Source organism: Amblyomma mixtum, chromosome 4, assembly GCF_055824585.1.
Source record: "Amblyomma mixtum isolate Tamu chromosome 4, ASM5582458v1, whole genome shotgun sequence".
NCBI classification, from domain to species: domain Eukaryota; kingdom Metazoa; phylum Arthropoda; class Arachnida; order Ixodida; family Ixodidae; genus Amblyomma; species Amblyomma mixtum.
Genome location: NC_143015.1, coordinates 92,101,212 through 92,127,403, shown reverse-complemented (window position 1 = coordinate 92,127,403; position 26,192 = coordinate 92,101,212). Strand labels below are relative to the sequence as shown.

General features: G+C 43.9%; 1 pseudogene; it reads right to left on the bottom strand.

Annotated features, from left to right (window-relative positions):
* Window positions 1-2,344: 2,344 nt before the first annotated feature.
* The window catches only part of LOC149347422 (sodium-dependent multivitamin transporter-like), a 46,689-nt pseudogene continuing 22,841 nt past the window's right edge, over window positions 2,345-26,192 (bottom strand).

Below are 26,192 nucleotides of genomic sequence, written 5' to 3'. Positions count from 1 at the left end.
CTTAGGTGTTTTAAAGATGCATTTGGAAGCGGCTTGAAATGAAGCTCCCGCTTAGTTCGAGCTGGGCTAGTAGATTCAGTGAGCTCAAGCTGTGCTGCATTTCCACTTAGCCTCCCAGCTTCACGTGAACACAGATTTTCGCGTTATTTTCAGCTGTTATCAGTTAGCATTCAAACCCATCTTTAACGCCCATGCGTGGAGCCCCAAACACTCAACGTGTGTCGCGAATGCGATGATATGGTTCTGCGAATCAGTTGCGCTTATTTATACAGCAAGCTGTGGCAGTCATCATTCCCCACATACGGTGCTTAGAGGCGCCCAGTTATGCGGAGCCCAACGTGAAAACAAGGACGTTATTCTCAGTGCCAGTCTTCACTTGTGGCAATCTGTATGTGAAAGAATACATTCACCACGTTTCCTGGCACCACCAGCATATGCTAGGGACCCCTTGTTTCCGACAGTCTCTTTTATTTTATGCGTTCGGTTTGATTTTTTCTTGCCACACTACTATTTTTGGGAGTGGAATGTGCGAGGACAAGAAGTGCACGAGACTGCACGCAAGTGAGGAGGGCGTTTTGCCTGCACAGGTTTTTACAAAAACAGCTTGGTATCCATACTTTTATGTGGTTATTTTCGCCTGGCGAAGTACTTTTCTAATTAGGGAGTAATTACTCATTGACATCCACCCAAGCGCAGCCACACGGCTACAAAGGAAAGCTATACAGCTTTCTCAGAAACTTCGCAGTTAAACAAAAATTCGTCCTGGTCCGGGGTTCGAACCCGAGACCACCGCTTCACCAGAGAAGTCGCTCTACCAATTGAGCTAACCGGGACGGCAAGCTTATGGTAGGGCGAGAGCGAATTGATCAATAACTCGAAGTGGGAATAGTGTTGGTCAAATGTTTATAGGAATCCCCCAAGGTGGAGTAGATTTGTAATAAGGGAGTAATTACTCATTGACATCCACCTTTGTCTGAAGTACCTTTCTGCACCATTAGTGACTGAGGTTTTACTATTGAGCACGTGGCACAAGTGAGATTGTTCAGTAGCACTAAATGACTTTGTAGTGCTTTCTAACATTATTTTACCCAGCCATTATATTACTAACAGTACTGCTTAATGTCCTTGAATGAAAGAATGTAACACCTTGATACACTTCAAATAAAGATCTGAGGTATTTGCAACATGGTTTCGAGCAATCAAATAAGGTGTGACTTGAAACCAATATAAGTTGTTTGCGGGTGTATTTTTCGTTGGTGGAATTGTGCACACACCCAGCTCTTGTGTGCTCGCGTAATAGCGCTTGCTTTAAACTGTGGTGCCAAAGAAGTTATGCTTGGAATGCAGCTTTTTCCTCTGCGCCCCCTCTTGGAAATTTATTTCTTAAGAGAAACAGAACTATTTTTACTTTCGTACAGAAAAAAAAAACCCAGAAATAATCAGCCTTCTGGTACCTCGACGTTTCTTGAGTTCCTAAGTTGGTGGCTAGTTTTCGTTAGCGAGATTGAAATGAATCCTATAGTGGAGCCGGTAATCTTTTTGTTTGTCGAGCAGGCGGAAATCTATCTGTTTGCTTAAGGCTTTCGTTGGACATCTGATGATATTACACTTAATGATCCGTTTCGCGAACAGCGGGGTTTGAGCTTTGCGAAATGTTTAGGCATTTTAATTATTTTTTTTGCTGATAATAAATCTCTCAACCCCTTGTTACGTTTACTGATTTCCATGGCTAAAATTGCCACTAGTATGTCGTATTGTGTTTTTCATAACACGACTTCAGGCGGAGAGAACCATTTTTATCGCCGTGGTAGCACGTTTAAAGGGCATGCGAGTGTGGTCTCGAGTTTTGCTATCTTTTCTTTTACTACAACTGTCAGCCACTTCTGGTGTTGGCTACCATTGGCGAATTCCATGTTTGGAGCCACACCTTTGGAAAGACGTTAATCTTCAAATGCCAGTGGAATGAGATTTTACCGGACGTGACACAGGCTCGCAAGGTCAGAAGTTAACCGGTACCTCTTACTAGGGCGTTGCACAATTTCAGTAATATACCTCTGAGAAGCAAATACTGATATCCCGCGTTTCTTTTGATCCTGCACAAACCATACCGCATACGCCGTGGGGCTCCTTGCAATATAAATATTTGGCACGATGCCCAGCCAAGACAGGTAGTGGTCTGCGCTACCGTTGAATGCATTTGCACTCATACAATGTATGTGCGTTAGTTGAGAGGCATTTTAGCCTGTATTTTTAGTAGTAATGTTCGCAAATGGTGTCTGAAGTGTGTTCTTCTGGCGGTGGTTATCGGTAATGAGACGATTTAGATTTTGAGCAATGGTGCATTTCAAACGCTGCTGTTTTTTTCAGCCATGATGAGGGTTTCAGCCTCCGTTTGTGGGTTTTCATTGTCTTCGTTGTGCTGCATTTTGTGGGAATTCTAAAAAAAAAGAACAGAAAACAGTGCACGACTCCGAAAAGCCCAGCAAGATAACCCACCTCTTGTTTCCGCTTACAACGTGCGGGCCTTGATTTCCGCCACAATCGCACAAGAACATCGCTGCATAACCCGCGTTGGAGTTTGCCGCTCTTTATTTCACCTATAGCAGCAAGAACGAAAAAAAAAGGCGCAATGTGTTCACAGGCTAATATCAATGGGCGTTACGTAACCTTTTTCCGATAAAAAAACGTGAAGCCTATGTCTGAAACGAGCTCGAAATTTGATTGAAATGCTGTTAAATCTTATGCTTATGCTTCTCAAAATTAACGTGTTTAATTGCTGGAAAGCTGTTAACGAAGAACTAAATTCATTTCTTTTAGATTAATATGTTTAAACTATATATAACTACTCAGTAAGCCTATGTGAAAGACGGGTGGAGCTATTTGAAGAAATTACTTACATATTTAAATTTAACAATAAACTCAAGGTGACATGAGCTGCAACTCCGCTATAAACTTCAACGCAGCTACAAAGAGGAGCATCTGAGCTCTATGCCGCTGAAACAGAAGTAGGAACAGAGGACAAAGCTGATCATGCGTTTAGGCTCTTTGTACATCATTGGCGAATCGTGCAACCGGCGAATGTTTCTTATTAGACTGCTTTTCCTTCGGCACTTTGCAAGCATTTTATAACAAAGAAGAATGAACGTTTGCACGTCCTGATTACCTTATTAGATATTACTTGCCACAATTCGCTTTAACTCTGCGGTGGTTCTTAACAGAATCAGATACGTCTGAATAAAAGCAATCATTACTGCCATTATGCACAAAGTTTAATGTCAAGAAATTTTTTCATTAACGCGCTTTAAAAAAAACATTTTTATAGCCGAGGGTTCGACTGCATACCGTCTGGTCAGGAATCATGGCTTGATGAGATTCACTGGTCACTGCTCATGATCAAACAAAAATGACGTTTCGGGAGCGCTACGGCTCCCTTGTTCACAATGGATCTACACATTCACACTCAATCTACACAATACACTGAATACACTGAATCTACACAATCACAATGATTCATTGTGAACAAGTGAGCAGTAGCGCTCCCGAAACGTCATTTGTGTTTGACCATGGTCAGTGACCAGTGAATCTCACCAAAGCATTTTTATGTGCAACGAGGGATAAACTGAGATTGTTCACCAGAACAATCTTTCCTGCGTCTTTATGCGGCTAACTGAATAATAAGGCATCCTTCGACGAGTAGATGATGCTGCTGAGAGAAACAGTTGACGCTAAAGATTTAAATAAATGCGGTAACACAAGTAAAATGTCTCTATGTTCCACGCGAGTACAATGAAGGTGGCGATATTTCTGTAAAGAGGCCTTAACGACATTCTTCTATTCGCTACACGTAACCTGCTCAGCGAGTCAGAAATTTTTTAGAAGAACCAGTTTATTGTGTCAACACTTCATCACATACTTATTTGATGGGTAGCGATCTCGTTTTTGTAGGTCCTTGTTTTGGTGAATTAAATACGAGCATCCTAACGAACATAGAAACTGCAAGAAGTCTCGCGTAAAAATTGCAGCTGAGAGTTTTTACGAAGTTCCCAACGCATTCGAAAAAATTAAACTCAAGAATAAAGAAGAGAGCGCTTGGTACTCCTGTCCACATATCTAATGATAAATCAACGAATTTCGTATAACTGCAGAAAAACAAAGATATTGAAGTTGAAGACGCTTCAAACAATGTTATGCACAGTCCTGCTGCCTAGTAATCCAGCTCCAGTAAGGAGAAAGCCGAAAGCCTAGGCACAAAGGATCATTTGAAGCGTATACATTGTTTCTAGAGCAAACGAAGAACTCATACTATATTCACGCTAGTAAAAGCCATACCTGTCATTGCACTTATGAGCACTGCGATCACAATGGTTGCAAAAACGCAGAAGAAGCTGCTCCAAAGGTGCGACAGACGAAATAAAAAGAATGTCGACTCAGACCTGCAAAAAATGAAAGAACTTGGCGTATAAAATTTTTCGTTGTAACATAAGCAAGGTGAGTTAGGTTTTCAAGGGAGTATTCGGACAAGAATGCTTCCCTCAGGACCGCTTTCACACTTGGGCTGTGGTGAAGAAATATGCAGTAAATGCTGCTGGCCTCTTCAGTTATAATTGGTGCAGAAACGGTCCAGTATTTTCCTCTTTTCAATTCTCGTTTGGATGCTGACAGTCCAGAGCGCTTCTTTACTTTCGTGTTTGCCAGAAAAGAATACTCTATACCCAAGCTACAAACACGGCAATGCAAAGATGCTACGCTGAAATACCAGGAAACGTTAAACTCAGCCAGGAAAACCAAAAAATGAGGCGAAAAGAAGCTTCAGCGTTTCATAACCTCAACCTGGCACCTAGCGAACTAAGGGAGTCAGAGCAAAGTTGATTTTGTATGCCGGGGGCAGGTTGAAAATGCGGCAACCAAAATGCGCTTCACAAGAACAAAATCGACTTGACTGTTTAAATATGACAAATATATGCAAAAGAAAACAACGACACACCACATCTCCACTGAAGGCGCTTTACCAGTATAAAGAAGCCTGCGTAACGAGGAAAAGCGGAAAACATTCGTAAGTATCATTCCGAAGCTAGACTGAACGCAAAACATTTAGATTAGTGGCGACAGCTTTCGATGTCTTGCCATACCACAGAGTCCCGTTAAACGTTGATTGGTTTGGTTTGGTTTGGTTTGTTGGGTTTTAACGTCCCAAAGCAACTCAGGCTGTGAGGGACTCCGTAGTGGAGGCCTCCGGAAATTTCGACCACCTGGGGTTCTTTAACGTGCACTGACATCGCACAGCAAACGGGCCTCTAGAATTTCGCCTCCATCAAAATTCAGCCGCCGCGGCCGGGATCATCGGCCGCCAAAATTCGGCCGGAAATTCGGATCAACGAAATTCGGCCGCCGCGGCCGGATCAGCAGCCGAGTGCCGTAACCACTGAGCCACCGCGGCGGGTCTTATGCTATCAGGTGGTACGTCATTAGGTACTGGAGTGTTGCCGAGGAGGGGATGGTTGTCTTTTAGCTCTTCTGGAAAGTGGCCGGAACAAGTATAAAAAAACAGCCAGTCGCGCGGCAGCTCCGCATTTAATTTTATTTGGTTTTTAGGCTGCCGTGAATAAATAGCTTCAGTCGCAGACAACATAGTCGCAAATTAGACTGAAGAAAACAAAAATACGCCGCCGCGGTGGCTCAGTGGTTATGGTGCTCGGCTGCTGACCCGAAAGACGCGGGTTCGATCCCGGCCGCGGCGGTTGAATTTCTTTGCAGGGGAAATTCCAGAGGCCCGTGTACTGTGCGATGTCAGTGCACGTTAAAGAAGCCCAGGTGGTCGAAATTTCCGTAGCCCTCCACTACGGCGTCCCTCATAGCCTGAGTCGCTTTGGGACGTTCCCCATAAACCCATAAACCAAACCAAACCAAACAAAAATACGCATGGAATTTTTAGTTTACGTATCACTTCATCGATGGGAGAGCGGCAAGCCGCCACTCGACTGGCTGAAAGCATTGCACGTGTTGGCTGACTCCTCCTACATCCGAAACTCAGTAAAAAAACAAAAAAAAAAAACAAAGGTGGGAGCCGGTGTGTCTAATTCGATTTAACAGGAGAATGGGCCGCACAGGAGAATAATTCAAGGCTTCTAAGAACACTTGCAGCGTGTACATCGAGTTCCCGGGGTAAAAAGAGGAGCTCAGAATCCTCTTTTGTGTACCTTAAATAATTTTAGGTTGCTATTCTTCTCTGACTTGTAGGTACCTCGGGACTAATTCCCAGCAATGTCTTACCTTGTGCTTGGCGACGCGAATGTCGTGTTAACAGGTGAGACAGCGGTGTTTAGGTTGCCAGGGCAGTAGTCTAGGGACACGGGCATCCTGGGCGGCTTTCTTCCTGTTTTGATTATTTCAGCAATGTGCCACATTTGGTACGCAATGGTTATCAGCGTCCCCACACCAGCACCCTGCACGAATGGGAGATTGCTTTTATGTCAATCATTCAATTCGCTTCTAATTTTGCATACGAAAGCACATTTGTGATTTTTATTCATATTTATTTTATTTTATTTTACCCCTTTATCATCTCTTATTTGCAAGCCCCACGATGAATGTCGACGAAAGCACTTCTGTCTGCTCCAAAAAACCTAAGTCTTTGTGGACACAGTGCCGTAAACTGCTTTCTTTTTATCCTCAATGAAGCGCAGATATAACTCTCAAGCGAGCTTTGATTTTCGTGAATAATTTTGCTTAAGAAACGAATTGCGCCTGAGTTTCTGGGTTTACTGCCGCTACTACTACCGTTACTGACTCGTTACTACCGATGATAGTAGTAACGAGTCAACATGAAATACGTCAGCGTGAATTGGCCCGATATATTTAGGGAAAACCACCCGATGGAAATTTACCTCTTATAAAGCGTTCTGCAAGATTACGCCTCATCTTAACGACGCTTAAGCGACACTGCCCGTGCATTTGTCTGCACAGAAAAATAATGCCTTATTGGAATAAGCGTTTCGGAGCAGCCGTCTGGATTGGCGAAGGTGCAGGATATCCGTCTTGGTAAAGTCAGAAATCAAGATCTCAACCGAAATGCATTATTGAAACACACTCTTTGGTTTCGCAGAGAGAGAACAGTTGCTCCTAATCGTCACTTGGAATAAGCCGAACGTTTTTTCCAACCACAATTTTGCTGGTAGTGCGATATGTCGAACCGCACACTGTTCCCCTGCAACTGGTACTTCTCCTAACGACCCTCTTCGGTCACTTTTCGCGCGAGAAGACGGGTCAGCTTCACAGCCTTGGCACCTGCTGGGAGTGCTAGAGCGGTGAAACCGTGGGACAAGGTGAACTTGGGGTGCACTCAAAGGTGGCCTTCGATCCCTTGTGCTCATTTCCCTCTTCATTTTGCTGTCATCGTTTCAAGGCAATCTAAGAAATTAATGCCTAGCGGCGGCCCTCCGCCGCTGGTGTTTCCGCTCGCTTCAAGGCCTAAGACGTAGCGGGAACTCTGAATTTAAATAAGCGATTTTTAGGTTTCAAGTGTAATGATGGCAGGATTAGACATCTTATCATAGGCAGCAAAGTGTTCGTTTGGCGTGATAATAGCGAATCGATACCGGACATCACGCAGGCACAGCCGGTGAACTAGTCAATGGCGACGCAAGTATTTGAATTCCTTTGATGATAAAGCAATCGACGGCTTGGGCACACAGTGATTCCTAAACCTATCTATTAACTCTGTCTCGATGGTCTCGCGGATTCGTTGGCACCTTTGTCTCGTGACAATGGTACATTATTTGTAAAATGGCACGCAGCAAAAGTTCGTACAGGGATTTGCACTTTGGCCGGAACATGGTACAGAACTGGTGTCGTCACTAGGATCATCAATGGCTTTGCTCTGCCTACAGTCGGAATCAAGGAAACCTCCGTACTTTCCCCTCACATTCCTGCAATGTTCGCGGAAGTGGTCGTTAAAACACCTACAACTTTGTCCAACATCTCTCTTGCCACATGAAATCGGTGGACTGTACACGACCGATTCCGCACATTTCACGAACTTGTTCTCGTGCCGGTTCTTGCACCCAATATCGCGAGCGGCACCGGGATTATTTATTGTGCAACGTTTTCGGAGCTTGTGGGGGGCGAAAAAAACCACTCGGCCTTTTGCCCTTTGCCCAATCTCTTTTGCCGATAGGAGTTATAATAGGCAATGGCCAGTTTCAAATAAAAGTCCACTGCTGTTTTGATACGAAGCTGGCTTCTCCTAGCAACGTGTATCGAGCGGCGTGCTAGCGGAAGTATCTCCAAGAAGCATGTTACTAGAGTGGTTGTAATGTATTCTTGCTTGTAGAGTAGGGATAAATAGATCAGTTGCAATTGCATGTATCAAATTTTTGATATACCGAACTACTTCGCGACCGCTTTCGAGCTAGATAGATCCTGTTGACACTGCAGTAGTCTTAAAGGTGAAAGAATGTCGAGAATTTGCGTACATACCTTGGAATGGACGAAAGGAAACAGCGCAGCCAAGAGGCACAAACCAACGTACGGTGCTGTGATTGAAGAGTATACCATTAGGCATATCTGAAATGGCCCAACGAAGCTTTAGAGACTTTGTTAATTTTGCTAAGCGACGCAAAATATGTAAATGTCCTCATGGGGGATAAAAGTCTACAAAGAGAACAGAAAAGAATAAACAAGCAGAAAATATTCACTTTGTCGTAGACTTAGGTGTAAAGGAGCGCCATCTTAGCTCATGTGGATGCCTTTACACATAGATACACCATTTCTTTAGGCAGCAAAAAAAAAAAAAAGCCTGTAGCTTCGGTGTGCCAAGTAAATTTTTCAGCCTGGTAAGGAATGAAAGTTGAAAAGCTCCGCGAGAGTCTTCGCGGCAACACGTGACTTGGCTCAGGGGCTGTCCTAATTATACCGCAAGATAACAAAAGGAAAACTAGTTGTAGTAACAAGGACATATCAGAAGTAAAGCGATTCATTAGTGTCGCCCCCCCAAAAAAGAAAAAACAAATAACCGATTCGGTGCCAGTGGGGCAACACCGCTCACACTACATGTTTTCTCAGTATAGCGGCACATATTTGCTATACTTAAGGTGGAACGCAGCACGCAGGCTGCGCCTATCCTGTATAACAGTGGTCATTTCGGAAAATGTAGACGCATGGGAAAACCAACTTAACACGCCATCTTGGTGAAGTGAGAAGCAAAGATGCATTACGAGAAAGCCTGCGCTGTAGATATTTACTGCGGCGACTGCGATAATAAAGTAGCGACCTACAGACAGGGTAGCCAGGCACAAAAATTTTAAGGTACTTATATCGAAAAATTAAATATCTTGAAATGATGCAAAACGCTGTGGGAAGAACAGCAGTGAAATAAAGCGCTATATGAATAGGGAGCATACAGAGAGCCCACATACCCAATAATTCTGGACGAAAGCGTTATTGAGGGCGGAAACCGTTTATGAACGCAATTTTTTCACATAATACAAGATTTCACTATAAAAATTAGGATATCCGCAGATAACCTGACTGCTTTCTTGTATTTCTGTTGTCTTAACGTTTTTGCTGTTGTCAAAAACTTTCCCCATTAGTTTTTATGGCAGTCTTAACTGTTCTATGCGATAGATGGAAACACTTTAAAAGCAAGATTTTGCTACTTATCAGGATAATGGACAATTACCTTTAACGTTTCTATAAGGGTGTCTTACAATTTTTCAATTTTCAAAATTTTGTTCGAGAAGTTGGACATGATTTTGTTGGAAGGAAATTCTCGGTGCAAAATTTGAAAAATTGGTTCCTGAGGAGAAGAAATGACGCAGCAAGTGTCTTGCATATCTCGGTGGACACTTCAACCACGCCGTAAGGGAAGGCAGAAAGGTGGGAGTGAAAGAAAGGAAGAGAGCAAGAAGTACCGCAGTGGAGGGCTCCGGGTTAACCTCGACCAGCTGGCTACCTTTAACCTGCACATGCACATGGTACTCCGGCTCAGCAGCCGAGCGTTCTTAACCACTCAGCCACCGTGGCGGGGTGGGAATATTGTAGCAGCTGCCTTGTTTGGTATATGTGGCTGCTGTGTTTAAAAATTAGTTTCACATATTTTGTATTATATTAGCTGCATTAATGAGCCTGTTTAAAAGCAGCATTAACTTTATGTACTGAAGATGCCGGAAATTCTAGAGGGCATGCTAACTGCCATATACCCACAGACGGTGAACTAACCACAGTGTTGCGTGTACATCTTTGGGCAGTTTACAATAACGTCACTACTTTTCTTTCATTGTATTTCTGAGCGAAAACAGGTAACGTATTAGTGTGCAGGTGACAAAAGAAAAATGCTTAAAAAAAGTTTGCTACTTACCCTAGTTACGGAGCCCATGTATACGACCAGTGTGCTGTAAACTGTCATTGTTAAACCTAAAAACACGGCTAGAAAAGAGAATGGCATATGCAGACCGAATGATGAGGACATCGCGACGCCAGAAGAAGTATTGTGCTCTAATTTCAGGACTCAACCGAAATTGTTTCGCTCTGTAAAATTGCCACGCTGCCCCTATTTCGTCAACTGTATCTATCCGTACTGCTGAGGCTGGTACTTCTGAGCCATGGCCAATAGATACACTCTAAAACAGAAGGGAGTTAAAAGGGAGTAAGCTGTCCTCTAGTGCTTTCCCTTTGGTAAAGAGGAGTGTGCTAGAAGATAGCTTAGTCCTTTTTTAGTCCCATGTACATAGTTTTCACTGACGTCATAGCGGCCGCCATCTCTGGGTCCCGAAAGCGCAGCGCAAGCCTCGGCGTTTTGTTAACCGGCCCATGATCCATCGGTTCCCGCGCACACTGTGGAAGCTAGCCATAGTAACCAAAGGTGGCGCCTGTGACATCACGTGAAAACTATCTATCGGCGTATTAATATTTAGAGTGTAGGGTTCCAGACGTGAGGAACGTCGCGCTGCTCACGAGTTATATTTTCAAGGTCGGCTTTGATACTTCTCAAGCGTAACAATGAATACGAAAATGTTACTAGTGTTTTCGTAATATAACATCAGGTACAGCCATTACGTTGTTGCCTCACCTGCCATTCTGAGCAGAGAAAGAAAGGGAAAAGAGGGGCTCGTTATGACATACGTGGCGGAAAAGAAGGAATATAGGGGATGTATTTTTGTTTTAAATTTCTGTTGTTCGTTAATGCAATCTTAATGGGTAACTATTCTTAAAGATAACTGATTGCAAACCAGGAGAGAAACAGCCCCATGCTGCCGGTGGGATCTGAGCCCACAACCTCAACATTGCGCGTCCAGTGCTCTTTTAACGCAGACACCAAATGAGCCGTCGCCATAGCTCAGTTGGAAGAGAACCGGACGCGAAATTCGAAGGTCGTGGGTTCGGATCCCACCGGCGCATGTGGTTGTTTTCCTTCTGCAATTCTGACGATGCTTTTCGAGGGGTGATCAGTTTTACTTTCATGAGTAAACACCCGTTTTGAAAACTGAAGTGAACTGCGCAATAGGATGAGCGACAGATATTCGTAGAGCCTATAAACTGTGGCCAATGCCAGTGACGTCAAAGGCGGCTGTGACCCTTTCAAGTGTTGTGCATATATGGCCCCTTACATAAAAAGTGCCCCTGACCTCCTGTGCACTGGTATCCTATGTTGACACTATCTCTTAACTGCTGTGCAAATAAAATTTTTTGCGTGAGTAGAGCCAGCGTAAAGGATGCCTTGCTGTCCACATTGTAATATCTTCCAAAGAAGATACACAGCGCGAAAGTATTGGCCACTTCAACTTTGGTCATGTGATCATACTATGTTGACACTATCTCTTAACTGCTGTGCAAATAAAATTTTTTGCGTGAGTAGAGCCAGCGTAAAGGATGCCTTGCAAATAGGCATATTTCATGCAAATATGCAAATAGGCATATTTCATGCAAATAGGCATATTACATGGTAATGAAGCAAATGTTTGAGTTTACGAGCCACACTTATTCGCGAATGTCTGTCTCGAAAAGTGGGCCGAAAAGTGTGCAGAAGCACCACAGTTTACTGGTTGATTTTTTTCTTTAATTCACTATGTAACACTCTTGGCGAAGAACAGTTTTGATTCAACCTGGGTAATTTACTAGCTCAGTACGGTCTGATGACTAGCCGTTCAGCGCGCTCTACTGAAGCCGCAAGGAGAAGTCTATACAAATATGAAATATTGTGAAGAACAAAACACTCTAACGGATCTACAGCGCAACGACCGGTCGTGAGGTAGGTCACATAAGTTAATTTTTGCTTTGTGCTCCAGATAACAATGCTCAGAAGTGTTCTTGTGGCCTGTGGCGAAAGAAAGACTGAAAAGATATATTTGAATAAAACAAGTTCCAGGGCTAGTTGTCTTATATTTGTAGAGGTAAAGGTTTACTGTGCAAATGAAAGAACTACGCACACACAGAGAACAGATAGGAAGGCTTCTGCTCGGCCAGTAGTCTGCCTGTGCGTCCCTCTTTGATTTGCCCTGTAATATATTACCTTTATAAGGCTAAAAAGTGCACCGCGGTTGAAGGGCAACATATTTAGTCAGCTAGAATGAGCTAAAATTTGCAAACCCTTCCTATGCAACCTTTTAACACTGTCACGTGCTTATAAGATTCAATAATTAGACTTACGGGTTCACTGCCATCGAAAGGGACCGAAGTGTTTTAATATTTAGACATGCACAAGTTTACCTGCCTTCTCGAAATGATGATTTTTGACAGAAACATTCGTTGCATTTGTCGTGTTTCAGTACGATAATTAGATGGTATTCAAGTGGAATATATTACTGCTATGAAGATAACCTGGTCGTTTACGTAAGTCCTCAGCTACTGTCGGTAAAAATTAAGTTTTGCATGTAGTTTACGGCTATGAAATTTTGAATGCTTTTGGTACAAGCGCTTATAGTCGCTCTGCGCTCAAGGAACGCTTCGCAAAAGACCCAGGCGGCAACTCTTCGACAAGTGATGGACTGGGGCGCAAATTACCCGACGCGTAAGTAGCCCTTTCACACTAGCTGAGAAAAGATCATCGCAACTTTTTGCTCGACTTCACTGCTTATTGCTTCAACATGAATTTTTTTGATTACACAAATTTCGATTGAGAACACGGTACGTGCACGCTAGCGGCAAAAGTGCGGTTCACATCGCACTGTATTGTTCCGATGGAGTTAAAGAGCGGGAAATGGCAGCGTTCTTACTTGCGTCACATGTAGAACACAGTGCAGGTTTGTACCTGTAATGACGTATTTATAGAGAAGGCCGCAAAACGAATTAGTTCATATTATATGACACCCACGGGCTTATCTACATGCGTGGCTTCTCGGGAAAAAAGACGGCTCCCGACTTTGAGGTCTCACTCTAGCAACGATACCCTGTCACGGCTTGTGGAGCTTTCACTTATTTAATGCGTCCCTGGGCTACAACAACAGCACCGGTGTTTTTTCAAGCTGCCATTCTTCGATTATCCGCCCTATATCGAATTTCAGTTTTACTTCTTATTAGTCCCTTTCTTCGGGGACAATTCTTGTTTCTTAAATGGCGGAAATTCTTTCCATTGCAGAGGGCGTCTTTGGATGGGGACTTCACGAAAGAACATTCTTCGAGCATATCTCGGGAAGAGACGTATCATATGGAGGAAGTCACTAGTGAGTTATTGATTTTAACAGGGAAAATTTTATTTTCAATCGCAGAGCTTATAAGATGCTTCCAGAAGTAGACAGGAGGCCTTGGGTATCTTTTATACCCAAGGCTTGTGATAGGAATAGTAAAATACTCCTGTGTCTGAGCCCTATTGCACATCGATGTAATGTTAGCTGTAGGTAGCAATAATATAGGTTGCAGGGAAATTTGTGACAATAATTGCCTGAACATTCAAAAGACATGGCTTCAAACAACAAAATCGATACAGATCCTACAAACATACCACTAGGGTACGGAAGTGTTAGCATTAAACTAAGAGTTCATGACTCGTATTGTGAGCTCTTAATTACTGTCATAGATATATTAGATTGAGCTCACAAACAAGGCGAAATTAAGCACCGTTTTATGGCTTCAGAAAATATTGATTGTCATTTGAAGCACTGTTTGCATGTTCACCAGTGTTTAAAATTGTGCCTTCATACTGTGTTCTCAGAACCGCAAGGTTCAAGATTTTCTAAATCTATGTACTCTCACTGCGCGTGTACAGTTTGCTAAGGTTCGTATTATTTAGACGGTGATGAAACACGCGAAGAATTGCACTCAGCTGTGCAGCGGGTAATCAACAGCACATGCTCGTCAGCCTTACTGTACCAGTGAGCGATGACATCCACGTATAAAATTGTCGCTTGAGAATTAATTGTTGAGGACACTGTGCTGGAAATCAAAACACCAAAATGTTGCACGGATGTGAAAACGATGCTAGTAATTCCAAAAAAAGTATTGCTGGCGAGCTAAATTTCTTCACAATGACGAACATCATTCCGACAGTGATGAGGGCATTGACGATAAGTGCAAGAAAATAATAATCTGGCGTCTGGTATGACAAATTTAGTTCCTCAACTCAAAGTCACTTGGAATAGAAGAGTTGTGTCTGTAATGAGTAAAATTTTTCCGCACTGCACAACGAAAGCCGGACTCTTTAAATAGTGCTTTAGTGAAAAAGGACATCTGTCGGTATGTGCGTAGAACAGAGAATTCTACTCATGACAACAGTGTTTCACAGAGGTAAATTTGGCTGATGGCTTCCATGAACTGCGTCTTTGATATTAATTTGTCTAGGGACTAAAATTCACTTGCTTTTGGGATTGCTGTTTGTAATGTCCATGTTGTAATGAGGCATTGTTGTGGTTAATGATTACGGCAATCCATGTGGTAAGAATTCGTGAAACTTGGACCTAATTTTCATTTTTGTGCAATGAATTTGCATTCAGAACACCTCTAGAAATTCCGCAATTCGCATTGGTTCGAATTCGGCTCCTTAGAAGCCATAGCTTGGCTAATCGGTGCGGAGGGAAAAAAATGCAGGGATTTTAACTAGGTACGGCGTTTCTTGCCTAACTTTGCAAAGGAGGGGCTCAAGACATTAAGGGAGTGAAATAAAAATACGTAGAAGGAGAGTTAATTTTGCTATGTTCATAAAGTGTATGATACACTTCTCTACTTGAACTCTTAAGAGGCATGAGGCGCAAGGGTGAAGTGCTGCCGCAAGAGATATTCGTTCAGAGTCGAATCGTAATGGCAAAGCAGCTGTCGAACGGATGATGACATTATAATGTCTCCAGTGAGGTTTTGGTACTGTGCACGCTCTACCATGAAACATGACTGCCAAAAAAACTACACAAAATTTAATACTTTGCATTGTACCCGAGTACCCGGGTACAATTGTACTCGAGTACAAAAATCTACCACCGCCCTATCGCCGCATAAAATTTTCCAGGTTTCAGACGAGTTATGTGCTGTGTGCCATTGTATTGCAAACGCGCCCTCAATATCTACGAGAGCTGAAAAATTCCTTATGTTCAGCAAATCCTTGGGGAATTCATGACTTGACATGGGTAATGATACTTTACTCTGTAGCGCAATAATGGAAAACAAATTACTCATGAGTTCTATAGTATGTCGTCAATCTCGTTTTTTAAGGAGTAAACCGTTATGAGTAGTGTCTTCTCAAGAGGTTTCACTTTTGTTTTCCAGGATTCGGCACCGTTGTTTCTTCACTTTATGTTTAGTTCCGTGGTTGTACGTAAACTGCTGCACTTAAACAGATGAACGCAAACAAATAAAAGAACACATCCTGATCTTGATGAGACTGGTAAGTTGCCCGGGTGTGTTTGGCAGCACTGGTGCCGGAATATATTGCTAACTAGTCTATGGTTTACTTAAAGCTGTTCGAGGACCATGTGCTGTGCGGTGTCAGTGCACGTTAAAGAACCCCAGGTGGTCTAAATTTCAGGAGCCCTTTACTACGGTGTCTCTCATAGCCTGAGTCGCTTTGGGACGCTAAACCCCCACAAACCACAAACTTGAAGCAGTAACTTTTCCTTGAAGTTTTTTTAATGCCTTCAAGGTGGCCCATGAGTACAATCGTTGTCGAAGGCTTCTTGGCACATATTTAAATATTAGCTTCGAGAGGCTTACGGTTATTGTGGTGTCCGGCTATCGCCGCCGCCGTCGCTAATGCGCATGCGCGCCAATAACCTAATAAAAGGCCTGCGCCGCAACCTACGGGTGGGTTATTATCGGCCAGCCACGCACCGACGAACATGCGGGAATAAACGCAGCGTTCGTCCCCTGGAAACTTGTCTGCTCCTTCGCATGAACGCGCGCTCATGAACGCGCGCGTCTCATGAACCACGCATCACAACAACTGGCGACGAGGATGGAATAGAAGACGGCGTTCTTCAGTTTTGGAAGGCAACTGTTTCCGAATTTCACTCCGTGAAGAAGACTACCGTTTTTGCAGTGTGCGGAGCCGGTGACTGTCGTCATGATTGGGGCCGAGGCAGCAGTGACGCACTACGCTGGGCGACTGGGCCAACTGGAACCCTTCGACGAGTCCGCCAGCGATTGGGCTTCGTACGAAGAGCGGCTTACGTCGTTCTTGATTGTCAACGGAGTACCCGACGGCGACAAGGTACACGCCTTTTTGAGCATTATCGGTCCGAAGACCTATGGGTTGTTGAAGTCATTAACTGCTCCAGACCTGCCTTCTACGAAAAGTTTCGATGTCCTCAAGAAAGTTTTGAGCGACCACCTCTCCCCGAAGCCGTCCGTCATTGGAGAACGGGCCAAGTTTCACCGGAGGTGTCAACGAGAAGGCGAGTCCATATCTAGTTATGTTGCCGAGCTTCGTAAACTGTCGTAAACTGTCGCAAACGTGCGAGTTTGGAAGCGTCCTTGACGAGTCCCTTCGGGACCGCTTCGTGTGTGGCCTGCTACGAGAAGACATTCAGCGAGTGCTTTTCACGGAAGATAGCAAGCTTACGTTCCCGAAAGCGGTGGAGAGGGCTCTTGCAATGGAAGCGGCTAAAAAGAGTGCTGCTGAAGCACGCGGCACAGACGCCGCAGTCAGTGATGTGCACAAGATGCAGGCTGAAGCGCAGAAAACACGCAAAAGCTGTTTTCGCTGTGGTTCGCCAAAACACGCGAGTGAAGCATGCCCTCACTTGGACGCCACCTGTTTCAGTTGCAACAAAAAGGGGCATATCCAGAGAGCCTGGAGAAGCAGTGGTAAGACTTTTTCCAAGAAAAAGCAACTGAAAAAGAATGTGAAGATGCTGACAGTTGTGTCTCGGAAAGCTTCGACCCTCAGTCTTAACGGCGTGTCGGCAGCTCAGTGCGACGCTGTCACCGTACACATGACCATCAACGGCGTCTTGGTGAACATGGAGTTGGACACGGGAGCGGCTGTTTCCGTCATGTCGAAGACGCAGTTCCGTCAGCTCTTTCCTTCGGCTGCTCTGGTGCCTACTACAGTTAAACTTCGTACCTACACAGGAGCACTGGTACGACCCCAGGGCGTCTCTTCGGCCAACGTGCAACACGGCGACCATTCTGCAATTCTTCCACTCTACGTCGTAGACCACAAGGGACCACCTTTACTGGGCCGGGAGTGGCTCCGCGCCGTCCGGTTGGAGTGGGCGAAAATCTGGAACCTGAACAACATTACAAGGTCAGACACTCCTACTCATATCAGCGTTCAAAAGAGGCTTGACGCATTGCTGGCGAAGTACCAACCTCTTTTCAAAGACGAGTTAGGCACGATAACGGAAGAACGCGCCGAACTTTTTCTTAAACCTGGTATGAAGCCGAGATTCCTTAATGCTAGGAATGTTCCGTTCGCGTTGCAAAATGCTTTCGACGCTGAGTTGGCCAAAATGGACAAATGGGAATTATATCGCCGGTTATGACGTCAGAATACGCTACGCCTGCGGTACCCGTAATCAAGCAAGATGGTAGCATACGGATTTGCGGCGACTACAAGACGACCGTTAACCCGTGCCTTGACGTCGACCGTTACCCATTACCAAAGGTGGACGACCTGTTTGCAGCCTTGTCGGGGGGTAAGCATTTCTCGAAGATTGATCTCAGCCGGGCGTATCAGCAAGTGGTGATGTCTGAGTCCTCAAAACAATACCTCACGTTAAATACGCAAAAAGGATTGTTTGCTGTTAATCGACTCGCGTTTGGAATTTCGTCCGCACCTGCGATTTTCCAAAGAATAATTGACACCATGCTGAAGGGCTTGCACGGCGTTTGCTGCTACCTAGACGACATTCTGGTCACTGGTAAAAGTGACGAAGAGCATTTCACCAATCTGGAAGCTGCGTTAAAACGACTTCTTGAAAGAGGCGTTTGTGTCAAGAAAGAGAAGTGTTCGTTTTTCCAACAGGAACTTCGCTACCTCGGACACAGAATCAGCGCACAAGGCATCTCTGCAACGACGGAGAAGGTTGACGCACTACTCAAGGCTCCAGCCCCTAACAACAGGCTGCAGCTGCAGTCGTTCCTGGGAATCGTCAATTTCTACGGCAAGTTCCTTCCTAACCTCGCAACGGTGGCACAACCATTTTTCAGGCTGCTACGTAAAAACGCCCCGTGGTGCTGGGATGAGCGTTGCCAGGAAGCGTTCATCAAGATAAAGAGCTTGCTAGCGTCTCCGCCGATTTTGGCGCACTACGACCCGTGCAAACCGTTGCAGCTCTCATGCGACGCATCGCACTATGGTTTAGGCGCGGTTCTTTCTCATGTTTCGGATGATGGCAGCACAAAGCCAATCGCTTTCGCGTCGCGTACCTTGACCGATGCCGAGAAGAAATACAGCCAGCTTGAGAAAGAGGCCCTTGCAATAATAATTGGTGTTAAGAAGTTTCATTTCTACATTTTCGGTCGTTCGTTCACATTAGTCACCGACCATAAACCGCTTCAAACAATCTTGGGCCCAAAAACCGGTATTCCGACTATCGCAGCAGCGCGTTTGCAGCGTTGGGCTGTGACGCTGTCAGCGTACCGGTATTCGCTTATCTTCAGAAAATCAAGCGAGAACGCTGAAGCCGATTTCTGTTCGCGCCTGCCGCTATCAGTGGTGAAAGACGGAACACAAGAAAGAGAGGAAACTTTTTATTCATTGCGGTTGCAATCAATGCCAGTTTCAAGCCAGGACATTGCTCGAACAACAGCTCGGGACCCCTTGCTTTGTAGAGTGATAGATTTCATAAACGTGGGGTGGCCGGCGTCTGTGACTGAAAAAGATTTGAAGCCTTTTTTTGACAGACGCAGCGAGCTCACAGTTCACCAAGGCTGCATCATGTTCGGGATGCGAGTGATCGTGCCGGCAAAGTTGCGCAACTTGCTGCTGGACGAACTCCACGAGGGGCACCCAGGCATCGTGCGCAGCAAGCAACTGGCGCGCAGCTACGTGTGGTGGCCGTCCATCGAGGCGGACCTCGAGCATCGTGTCAAGGCCAGCGTAAGTTGTCAAGAACAGCGTTCCGAGCCGTGCAAAGCGCCCCTACATCCTTGGTCTTGGCCAACAGCACCATGGCAGCGCGTACATATAGATTTTGCTGGCCCCTTTTTGAACGGAATGTTTCTTGTTGTCGTGGACGCGCATTCCAAGTGGCCGGAAGTGTTTGTTATGCGCTCGACTACGTCGAACGCTACAGTTGACAAACTGAGAGCTGTTTGCGCGGTTTGGTTTTCCAGAAACCATGGTCACTGATAACGGTCCGCAGTTTACTTCCGAAGAGTTCAAGCTTTTTGTGAAAAAATTGGGCTGTCGTCACGTGCTTACTGCACCTTATCATCCCAGCTCAAACGGGCTTGCAGAGCGTTTCATTCAGACACTTAAAAACGCTCTTCGCAAGTCTAGCGGAGCGGACACATTACATCTGAGGCTTCACAAGTTTTTGCTTACCTATCGCAACTCGCCCCATGCGACAACAAGTGAGTCACCAGCAAACTTGCTACTAGGACGACGGCTGCGAAATCGACTCGATGTTGTCAAGCCAGCGGTGGGAGGAAAGGTTGCATATAATCAGTGCAAGCAATCCGTGGCTCGCCCACGTCGTGATCGTGACATAGCAGTCGGTGACCAAGTGATGGCTCGCAATTATCGAGGCAGATCAAACTGGGTCCCTGGTGTTGTGGGGCAGTCCGGCCCTGTGTCTTTTACCGTTCGTGCTAACACACCCAGAGGCAGTTTCACCTGGCGTCGTCACAAGGACCAGCTGCTCGCGCGGATCACGGATCCGGACCGCGAGGCATCTAACCAGGAGGGAGACGAGTTTCTGGCGTTTCCACCAAGCGTCGATCCGGTGACATCCTCCGCCCCTACCACCAGTGGTCCTGCCGCTTCGCAAGCGTTCCAGACGGCGGGTGCAAGACGCTACCCGACCAGAGACCGTCGACCACCGGACAGATATCAAGCTGGAGATTAGCTTCTTAAATTATCCAATATAAAAGGGGAGGGATGTGGTGTCCGGCTATCGCCGCCGCTGTCGCTAATGCGCATGCGCGCCAATAACCTAATAAAAGGCCTGCGCCGCAACCTACGGGTGGGTTATTATCGGCCAGCCACGCACCGACGAACATGCGGGAACAAACGCAGCGTTCGCCCCCTGGAAACTTGTCTGCTCCTTCGCATGAACGCGCGCTCGTGAACGCGCGCGTCTCATGAACCACGCATCACAACAGTTATCATCTGCATCTCATGACTTAGTATCCACGCCTTGTTACAGTAAGTTGGAACCTCCAAAAGAAATCTGTTTGCAGAACAGAACTTTGTGAAGATAGGCTTTGTTTTGCCTAAATATATGTTCCAAGAACATTTTAGCAGCCCCAGAATATTCACCCTAATTATACTTGCACGACGGTCAGCCTTCCCATATAATAATGTTACCGGGTTAAGTGTATAAGTGTATTTTTAAGATAGATACCTTGTTGCAGCGCAAACGACACCAGCCATGAACAGCCCGACGAATCCGGGTATATGTATTAGCTCTGTGTTGAGGTAGTACGGCACAATCTAAAGTGAGGAAGGAGAAAATTTCTGCGATCGAAATAATGAAACAGACTTAAGTTGTAACTCCGTTATTCTTTGTGCCTACAAACAAGGTTAATGGTTCTCTGTTCGTTTTATTGTGCTTGATATACTTCCAATACACTGTAGCGCAGCAAAAGACGAGGACACAAGAGACGAGAGACGAACACCACGTATCGTCTCTTGTGTCCTCGTCTTTTGCTGCGCTATAGTGTATTGGAAATATGTACCAACAAGCCCAAAAAGCCGCGCTACTGTATATACTCTCGTCTACTTGTCGACTGAGTACTGCTCATCATCATCATCATTATCATTTATTAACCATGAAGGGTCCCGTGGGGACATTACATAAGATCCGTGGGGACATTACATTGATGGCACACATCATTGTGAATCCGGGCAGCGAATGAAGGCATTTATTTGCAGAAAAGGTGGACAGTAGGCGCTGCATACTTCTAAGTGCTCAACTCCGACCATAAATTCTCAATGCGCCAAGAAATATAAATGAAGCGTTTATCGTTTACGTTACGCAACAGAGAGACATAATGTGCAATGAACCAATGTTGGACTTAATTAATTTTCAACTGCAGTTGGATGGCGGATCTCGCTGTCACATCATTCTTTCTTTTTAAAAGATCCGAGCGATGTTTATGGATTCTCATAACACTTTTCACCCCATTAAGAAGGTTCTTAATGCCAGCTGCTCTTTAAGAATCGAGTTGTTCATTTGCTACGAGGAGTTACTTATTCTGTCGACGTGGGAAGGTGGCCGTTTTTCGTTGTATTCTAAGACTGTTTTCTTGATAGTTTACCATCAGTTACATACAATCGACAGAAATGAAAGTAATTATACGTGCTTTGTAACAATATGCATTTGAACAAATATACTAGGCCTTGATGCGACATTCGACAGAGGATACAGTCAAATGCTGAAGTTATAACTTCGAAAAGCATATTAAAATCCTTAAATCTCTAACATTTTCTCTGGTTTATTATCAAAGTCGCTCAAAATCACACTGTTTTGACAATGTTATATTATCTAAGTCACTTTCAAATCAAATTGTTTTGACAATGTCTAGCCAATCATGAAATTGTGGCAGCAACTAATAATGTTTGCAGACTGCTAAAAACTTTTTTTTGATGAAGGCATTAAAAAGTTTTTTTTTCTTAAGTTATAATTGAGCTGCAAATTAAACTTCGTGCAGTAGTAGATGATTGATACTGTCAATAGAAGCGTTAAAATTCTAATGGATGAGAAAAATTGCGCAATACACAACTACAGTCAACAGAGCAGAAAATGTTTGAAAGATCTATCTGTTCATCAGGAGAGAAAAGAAAAAAAAAAACATGCCTCTAAACTGTCAACGCGCTCAGTACGCTTCAGATATCAGTGACTAAGATATATGCACGTAAGGTTCTAGTTAGAAAACTTTTAAAGTGAGATAAAATTGTTAGTGCCGAAGATTCGGGGGATGAAAAGCAAAATGATTTCTTGACGTCGTGGAGCGCAGAAAAGTCAGCGAGGAGATGGCAGAAAAGGCGTTCCAGAAATAATTGTTGGAGGAATAGGACCGTAAAGCCACGAGGGTTGAATACAGTAATAATGCAGTCATAAATGAATGGGAGTGTTAATACAAACAAGGAAGCCAATGAATGACGCCGTTCTCGATGATTTCTAAGAAAAGGTTTTCTCTGTGGTTCTTTATGATTCATCAGATTCATGAAAGGGCGCGTGTTGAAAGTAGGCATTCAGTCCTAACTAATCAAGTCGAGTCAATTGTGATTGCTGCTGGTCCGAGAAAGAACAAAAAAAAAAAAGCGGGTGCTCATGGGTGCGATCTGTGTGCTTTCTCGCAGAGACATTTTTTCGGTGAGGCTGCCTACTCCTTTGAGTATATAGCTTGAAATATTGTACACGTAATTCGTAATAAGCGAAACGTTAAGAGATCGGAAGCGGGCGGAGTGGGTGAGGGAACAAACGCGGGTTAATAATAATAATAATAATAATAATGCTTTATTTCCACCAAATCAAATACAATTTGATGGAGGAGGGGAGAAAAAAAGCGGCTATCCGCTTGACGGAGTTCTCCTCTCCTGTTCAGACGGCAGTGACAGAAAACGAGGAACTAAATTGAACATCAAGTCATCAAGTCATTAAGAACATAAAACGAAGAACTAAATTGAACATCAAGTCATAGATGAACAAAAACATCAATATAAGCAATGTCTGTAGCCGAACAGAATACACAGAAATCAAAAGGGGGTATCAGCAACGAAAAAGGGGTATCAGCACAGTAGACGACCAGTCATCAAATAACAAAAAGGGTGGAGAGCAATTCATAAAACAGGAGTTGATGTATTAGCACTTAACCAAATGAACAATCATACTACGCAGAGAGGAGATGGTGATTTCACGGAGGTTTACGCCTGCTTCAATTAACTGGTTTTGTAAATACGGTAGTTGGTAATTAAGTCTTTGACGACCGTAGCTAGTTCTTGTGAATGGTAAAACCCATTGTGGTTTGTGGCGATGCGGATATGGTGAATCGGACTGATGCAAAGGAGCCATAGAGGAAATGGTGTCAACAATGCGCTTTTTCTCAACTGTATACACGCGCAGCAGTCTGTAAGCATAGAGGTTTAATATGGTGATAATGTTGAGGTTAGTTACCAAATCCTGAGTTGTGTGTCTAACGGGCAAGTCATAAACTATACGAAGGACTTTTTTCTGAAGTACTAATATCTTGTGTAAGTTAGTATGTGTTGTTGTTGCCCACACTAATGTGCAGTAGTTTAGGTGTGAACAGAACAGGGAATTATATAAGAGAAGTTTGACTCTGTGGTAAGATATGTCTCTGGCGTGATAGAAAACCTATAACCTTAGATGTCTTCAACATAACATGACTGACATGGTCATCTCACAGCATATTTTCGTGAAAAGAAACACCAAGTGATTTGAATGATTTTACTATTTCAATTTCTTGTGATTTATAAGAGAGAGCTAGTTCTGCACTACAAGTTTTATTCTTCGGACGGAAAATTACAGCTTTGGATTTTGACACATTTATTGAAAGAAAATTTGAGTCTGACCATTCCTCTAGATTCTTTAATATGCGATTAGCATGCATGTTTAGATCGTCACAGGTATCACCAGGTATATGGATAGTAGTGTCATCGGCATAAATGATAACGCGGGCGGTAGTGTCAATAGTTACAATGTCATTAATGTAGAGATTGAACAGCAGAGGGCCAAGGATGCTGCCCTGAGGGACACCGGTATTAACTGAGCGTTGTGATGATTTGAAGTTTCTAATCTGAACATATTGTTTTTGAGATGATAAATAAGATTTCAAGAGATGCAAAGCTTGTCCTCGTATCCCGTATAGTTCAAGCTTTTCCAAAAGAATACTGTGACTAATCCTGTCGAACGCCTTCGTGAAATCCACAAATATGCCTAGTACTAACATTTTGTTTTCAAAATGTTCTAATATATATTCCTTTTCGTGAAGAAGGGCAAGCTCTGTTGATTTATTCTGTCTGAATCCATACTGCGAACTAGTAATTATGTTATGAGATTGCAGAAATTTTTCCATTCGTATTAGCATGATTTTTTCTAAACCTTTAGAAAATACTGGAAGAATACTAATTGGTCTGTAATTACCAAAGTCATTCTTATTACCCTTTTTATACAGGACAGTCACCTTTGCTATTTGCATATCTGAGGGGAAGGTTGCGGTTTCTAGACATAGGTTATATGTATAAGCAAGAGGAGTAGAGATGTATTCAATGATATATTTCACAGGGCGAATCTGGATGTTGTTGACGTCACAAGAAGTGGAGTTTGATAATTCATGGAATGTTTGTATAATTTCGCTTTCATCAACAGGTGCAAGGAAAAGAGTGGCAGGGCACCTAAAGATAGATCTATGGTGCAGTTCAGATGCAGGTTGAACATATTGTGTGAAATGAGTGTTAAATACTTCGGCTAAGTTTTCTCCTACATAATCTTTTCTGTCATGGGTCACCTTATCAATGGTAGCGTTGACATACTTGGCATCAAGGGATCGCAGCTTTTTCCAAAGTATGTCAGGACGGTCGACTGAGCCAATGTAATTCTCATAATAATGTCTCCTTGCATTGCGAATGCCATTGTTTAACTTATTTCTGTATTTCTTAAATTGTTCAGGAATAGAAATGTTTTTTGATGCAACAAAAGAACTGTACAGTTTGTTCTTCTGTTTTATACGCGCAAGTAGCTCTAGTGATATCCATGGTTTCCGTACGTTCCTACCTCTTCGTTTGTTTTTTAGAGGGAAATGCTTGTTATATATAGAGTTAAACTTTTCTGCAAAGGCTTGATAAGCGTCATTCGCGTTGGTTTTGTTATATACATCATTCCAGTTTACACCGCACATCTCCGCACGAAAAGCGTCACGAAATGACATCCCAGTCGACATTATGAGGAATGAATGGGCTTGGGCAGGGTATGTAATGCGAAGGCGAGATAACCGCTGGTCCTTGAGGCTAACGGAGTCGTTTCCAAGAGAAGGCAAGCGTAGCATGGGGCGACAGAAAGTTAGATGGGCGGATTAAATTACGAAGTTTTTCAGGGATATGGGGGCCGTTACTGACAAATGACAGGTTTAATTGGAGAAACGTGGGAGGTGCCTTTGCCCTGCAGTGGGCATAGTTATGCTGACGATTATGATGATGACACGTAATTTAGGTATACCCTGATGAAGCACCATAAAATGGTGATATCCTTAATATATATTTGAAATGGCTGTAAAATATTAAATTTCCCTGATGGACTGCAGTTGATGCTCGCAATAAAAGACAGGCAAGCACGACTCCGGCTTACATGTGTGCGGCCAGAAACTTTTAAAAAAGGTGGGGATAAACAAATGTTTATGCATTTCTTTTATTTAGGGACAGCACTATGTTGGCATGAGCAACAACCTTGTCTCTTTAAACTTCAACGACTCGTTTGTAGGTTGGTTTGTAATTACATTTGAATAAGTAAAGACTGAGCCTCAAAAAGTAAAATGAATTTTGTCCGTTCTTCGAAAAACGGATAACGATAGCGGTGTCCTAGATATGAGAAGCTTCGCACCACAAGGTTTCATGCACTGAATGCGCAATTGGCGGCCCATTGAGTCTG